This window comes from Palaemon carinicauda, chromosome 19 (assembly GCF_036898095.1).
Source record: "Palaemon carinicauda isolate YSFRI2023 chromosome 19, ASM3689809v2, whole genome shotgun sequence".
In the NCBI taxonomy this organism is placed as follows: domain Eukaryota; kingdom Metazoa; phylum Arthropoda; class Malacostraca; order Decapoda; family Palaemonidae; genus Palaemon; species Palaemon carinicauda.
The window spans coordinates 14346447-14353408 of NC_090743.1; positions in this window are offsets into that span (position 1 = coordinate 14346447).

The following is a 6962-nucleotide window of genomic DNA, read 5'->3' on the forward strand; positions in this document are numbered from 1 at the left end:
TAAATCACGCATTTTGATATTTTTATGGAAACGGCGAGGAGCGTACCCTGAGTTAATTATCTAATTTTTTGGACTAGTGGCCAAAATTACAATTAAATACAAATGAAATTATGCGAGTAACTCGTCTTGTGAAAAGTTGTCCACCAATTTTGCTAAATTTACTGTTGAATTATTTGTATCCTCAGTTACGAGGACAGGCTTTATTTGAACGGTTAGCTTTGTTTATTCCTAAATCTTTTTCAATTTATATATTGTGGAAAAAGTTTTTTGCCAATTATAGTATGATGGGTCCAAGTACTGCCGATTTTGCTTGTCTGAATACTTGTTATATTGTTCTTAGATATTGGTATCTATCTAAAAATAGAGTATTTTGTTATTATTATTATTATTATATTAAGCCAAGTTGCAATCTTAGGAAAAACAGAATGCTACAAACCCTAGGTCCCTAATGGGAGGAACCCATTGTGCAAAAAGTAACTGAGAAGTAAAAAATAATTTATAAATAGACACAACTAGAATAAGATAAAATTATATGGAATATAAAGTGAAAATAAAAATATGCGAATAGGAGATAATCAACGAATCAAGACTGGAATTTGCACCAAGTTTGAACGTCGTACAATTCAACTTTATAAATTTGGAAGATAATATCTCAATTAGGTGACAGCAGGAATGAAGCCTTATTCAACAGTATCAAAGTGTGTAGTCCTGCTGTTGAAGAAAATATGTAACACTGGTTCTGAAATACTTAGCACTAGTTAGCTGTTTCGAGTTAGACCAATACCCTCTTGTCTTTACCTGGGTTTCAGTCAACCAATTGTGACTAATGTATGATCGTTATTGTAGGCCAACACTTCCATATGAATATTAGTTTTATTTGAAACCACCATATTAATAAAAGGTATTATTTTTTTATAGCCGCTTGTGCAGTATTCAATCCTCTCATAGCCTGACATTGGTATTGTAAATCATGTCATTGTAATATATATATATATATATATATATATATATATATATATATATATATATATATATATATATGTATGTATGTATGTGTGTATATATATATATATATATATATATATATATATATATATATATGTATGTATGTATGTGTATATATATATATATATATATATATATATATATATATATATATATATATATATGTATGTATATATATATATATATATATATATATATATATATATATATATGTATGTATATATATATATATATATATATATATATATATATATATATATATATATTAGTGTGAATGTATGTATGTATATGTATGTGTATATTATTATTATTACTTGCTAAGCAATAACCCTAATTGGAAAAGCAAGGCACTATAAGGCCAGGGTCCCAACAGGGAAAATAGCTCAGTGAAGAAAGGAAAAATATATTTTAAGAATAGCAACAACATTAAAATAAATATTTCCTATTTAAACTATAAAAACTTTCACAAAACAAGAGAAAGAGAAATTAGAATAGCGTGGCCGAGTGTACCATCAACCAAGAGAACTCTAACCAAAGACAGTGGCAGACCATGGTACAGAGGCTATGGCACAATCAAAGACCAGAGAAGAATGGTTTGATTTTGTAGTGTCCTTCTCCTGGAAGAGCTGCTTACCATAGCTAAAGAGTCTCTTCTACCCTTACTTAGAGGAAAGTAGCCACTGAACAATTACAGTGCAGTAGTTAACCCATTGGGTGAAGAAAAATTGTCTGGTAATTTAAATGTTGTCAGGTGTATGAGGAGAGAGGAGAATCTATAAAGAATATACCAGACTATTCGGTGTATGTGTAGGCAAAGGGAAAGTGAACCGTAACCAGCGATAAAGATCCAATGTAGTACTGTCTGGCCAGTCAAAGGACCCCATAACTCTCTAGTGGTAGTATCTCAAAAGAAAATTTGCTCAAATTATGTAATACTTTTAGTGAATTTTGCCTTTTAATAGTGAATGCTCCATCATTATTCAATAGCATAAAGCATGATCATCAGGAAATTGTTGAAGTATTTTGTGCATGTTTTTGTATACTGCATAATTTCCATAATTTCTAAGGAAAAATAAATTTTCGGTTCGAAATGTTGTCCCTGTTCTTATATCTAATTTTACCAATTTTTACTTGCAGTTGTTTAGGTTAAAATGGTTTAGTGTACGCAATTTCAGTTTTCTTTATTATTTATAGAAAACTTTTATATTAGGATACACTCAAATATTCAGTAAATTTATTTTGCTCTGTTAGATTAAGAAGTTTCAATGCATTTATTTTCGGCTCCTTTAGATCTAGACAGCTTCCCAGTTTAATTCGTCATTCTATATATGTATTTAGCAAGAGATCTTTATTTGTGCTATGTATTTATTAAGTCATACTTATAGTGTTTATCAATTAAACTTTAAGTGTATAATCATCTGCTTCGAAGTAACTAACGTCTGGATTTTTGTTTTAAATACACTTGTAATTCATATATTTTGGGTTCATCTTTGCCTAGATCTATATTATTTTGATATAAGGGAGCGATTAAAGTCCGTTTTGAATTATAATAGTATTTTCACTTCTGCCTGTAAGAGAAGGTAAACATCGTCAGCAAATCAGTTGCATACATGCTAGTCAGTAACTACCTTAGTTAAGAGTGATCTCTTGGTGAAGGCTTTCCTATATAGATATGTACATTTTATATAACATATCGAATCAATGTAGTGTTAGCGTGCTTTTTTTTTTTTTATTAAATTTGAGCTTATTAACTCGGAAACACGCGGATGAATGTCTTTTAAAATTTGAGGGATTGGGATAGATAATAAAAAAATACACTATGAATTGAATGAATTGGTGTGGGTAGTTGTAATGAATATTTGTCATTGATTCAAATAAGATTTCTATTTGGGAGAAGGATTCTAGCTTATAGATATTCGATTACGTTAGATATATTGTATTGAACAAAAGTTCGGACGAACGAATTCACTATTGGATGTAAGGATAAGTAAAAAACACGGAAACAAGGAAGCTACCCGAAATTTAACCCATGTAGGTTGTGCTCCAACTTTTATACCTGTAAATTTGTTGTCTTTTAGGTTTTAGAGGCTGATAATGATGATGGGACAAGAAAAAGCGTGTGGGGTGGGTTGGGGAGGGGGTGTAAGATTAGTGATGATAGATGTGGATAGATTAAAAGTTATGAATAAACCATGTTCTGATGTTACAGGTAATAGTAAAGAAGGAAAGTTTAGAAAATTATTTTCTATACACCAATAGGAAGGTACATTATATTGATTGCTATTTCTTATGAACATAAGTGAATGGAATATCACAAAATGGATGAATGTTGGAAGAGGCTATTGTTGATGAAATTGTGAAATTGCTGCATAAATTGTCGCTGGAGGTCATAGTTACAAATTCCCTGTGAGGCGTTATTTCCAAGTTATTCTGAACAGTGTCCAATAGATTATAAACCAGATTTAAGATTATTAGGGGTTTGAGTGATACGACATTCGCTGTCATTATTGGAGATTTTGGAAAGATATTTTGTATAAAAAGTTAAAGCGCTTCTCAACACGTTTTATTCCCGTGGAGTAAATATAGAAATATGTTGGGTTCTTTGGGGTTTGGGTAATGAAAAAGTGGAAACTGCAGCTAAATCATCAGTCGATTTACCAACACAAGCTTTTAAACTACTTGTGTAAGATTATATAACCCACTTAAAGAATTTCATAGCTACAATATGACAAGTTCAGTGGAATAACAAATATGCTGATAATGAAAGCCAGATTATTTTTGTATGGGAATCTTCAGTACGAAAAGAAAGGAGGACTGAAATAATTTTATCAAGCTTGTGTATAGGTCAGTAAACTTGCAAATGGGTATTTGATGTGCTCGCCTCGAGAAACCGTTACCAGGTGCAATGACTGTGACTATTTTAACCATAAAACATATTTTTAACAGAGAGAGAGAGAGAGAGAGAGAGAGAGAGAGAGAGAGAGAGAGAGAGAGAGAGAGAGAGAGAGAGAGACTGACTGACTGATCGTACTGAGAATTTCTCTAATTTTAAGATTTTTACTTTTAGAAAACGGGGTTTATAGATGAAATTTAAGTTTCTATTTATCACAGATTTTTTTCCAGATTATTTATTCATTTATTAACTTTTATCCCTTATATTTACTAAATATTTTATTTTATGTATTGTTTAGCATTAATATAAAAAAATAATTCTTCCCAAATTAAATCAGGCCAGCTCTGTAAGAGTCGAGCTTGACCCATTGAGCCTATTAATCTCCTTTTAATTATAATAATAACACAGAAATCTGTGGATGTGTTAGATGACTTTTATGGTATTTTAATGAAGTAATTTTTGCAAATGATCCATGTAAAGGAGATGGTTCATGTCTAATTTTAGAAGAGGCAGTCAATTTCTCATTCTCTGCTAAAAAGCACAGCATTTATCAGTGTACTAGCATAGCTCACCCTTTTCATGCCCTTGGTATCCAGTCTTTGGCCAAAAATTTCCCAAAATTCTCATTGGGATTATCCTGTTTCTTGGATCGTTTCTCTAAATCTCGAGTGACCAAGTTTAGAATTGTAGTCTGATTTACTCGTGTTTTTGCAGCTCCGTCTAGGTGTAGGAGTATTGTTACATGAGAGTTCATCATCATCCTTTGGAGGCTGGACACCTATAAATGTAGATAGTTTGATTGAGTATCTTTATTTGACACTAGGTACTTAATGATAATTATATACATATCATTATATGTGTAAAACAAAAGCAAATAAACCTCAACGAAGTAATCAAAACCTTTGTCTCAGGAGACTAACCCAAAAGTCACTTGGACACCTCACTAGTTTTACCATAGTAGTCAAGATGGTTTTCTATGATATGACACTTGGATTTACCAAGTGAAAGTTGAAGAGCATAAAGAGCCATCCTATAAGGATTTGATGGCCCAGTTATCAGAGGTGCTGCACATCCTGACACACTCTTTTGCAAATCCAGACTTCCAGATTATTACCACAGAAACTCTTGAAATTGTAAATCCAAAAGAAAATCTTACCTAGAAGCAGACCATTGAATCTGGCCACAGTATCCAGTGTTCTCTAGTAGACGATAAAAATAGTGGGACGATTTCTCAATTGTGTGTCTGCTGCGCCTGCCCTCTTACCTGGTGTGTCACCTATGCCCTATTAGAGAGACATGCTGTGGCAGATACTGCGTATTTTTTTATGCAGCCATAAAATCGCCACTGTTCACTCTTCAACAATATGGCTACATTAAGTATTTGCCTCGGCATTATGATCACATTATTACAAGTATTAGTTTACAGGTTTTTACACCTCGCCAAAAGATGTCCCTTATGTGCAACCATTATCTCACCACTGTAAACACTGCAACAATGTGGCAGAAACGATGTTTTAATTTAATGCGGTAATTATGCTTCAGATGTTTTTTTAATGCAGCATCATAAGTTACCTCTATTTTTTTTTCACATTAAATTAGTCACATTTATCGCAGGGCTGTCCTTCATAGCTGATGGCATCATTGGGTGTTCCCAAGCAGGAAATGAAATATAAAATGCTTGCCCAACGAAATGACATGGTGAGACGAAGGCATGACTAAGTTAACCCACGTGACCAATGTCAGATGGCATAGGTAAACCTGCAAATTTTAATACAGTCTTCAAATTATCACTTTCACCTGGTAACACCATAGTCTCATTTATACTGACATGAAATTATCTACCTACCTACAGGGAAGGTGTCAAGCTACTTCTTTCCCAAAGATGTTTTCAACCCTATTCCTTTTACCTGGGAATGCTTTTTCTAAAATGCTAGAAAAACGCGAAGCTACCTATTTAATGATCCAGGCATTGGACTTGTCACCAGAGGTTGCCACTATTTATGATCAAATAGGCTTCTTTCTGCTTGCCTTGTCCCAACGTCCAGGAGACCTGATCAGATTAACCTTCCTTGAGCATTTGTTGTAAGTAACCTTCAGGTATTCTACTAGAGTACCAAAAATTGTTGATAATTATTTCACAGACCTTCTGCCAACTCGAGAGCACGTAAGACTAAATATTCATATGTGGGAACAAGAAAATCAAAGTGAAACCTAGTTTTTATTCCACTTTGTATAGTTAAATAGGTTTCTTCCTGTTTCCCTTGCTTCAACCTCCAGGATATACAATCACCCATACCTTATTTTAGCTGTTGTTGGATGTGTCCCTCTAGATATAAACTTGTAGAACCCCAAAAATTGCATCAGAGGGGCATATAAGTCTGAATCCCCGTGGTGGAAATAAGAAAACCAAATTGAAACTTATTACAATGATTTAGGTCTTAAACTTACAGGTTTTATGCCGCATTAGAAGTAACTTCTTAGGATTGTATACGTTTTCTAGTTGCTCTGTCTCATTCAATGTCAGTAGACACAATTAGATAAATCTGGCAATAGATGTTGGATGCATCCCTATAAAAGATATCATTGTTCAGCACTAAAATTAGTGGGGCATCTTTTCACAGATCCTTTGCCACACCAGAGGTAGGAACAAGAAAATCAAAGTAAAACTAGATTTGGTGATCTAAGCATTAAACTTGTGGGTGTTTCAGCTACGCTATAGGTTGCTACTTTTTATAAGATGGGCTTTTTCTTGCATCCCTTACTCCAACCTTCAGGAGAGGCAATGTGCAAAACCATCCTGCAGCAGTTGTTAAGGTGCGTCCCTCTGTACTATAGATATCCTCGTAGCACTCCAAAATTAGTTGAGCATCTTTTGACATATGTAAAGCGATCCAGAACATTGTTTTACATAGATATATTGCTGATTTTATACGTCATCGTGAATTATGAATAATATTGAATATATGTTCATCTGATTTGTATCCTGTTTTAGGATCTTTGCTAGTCTTTTCAAACCAATTATTATTAACAATAAAATAAACATTCAGTTTTGTAAATGAGTGAA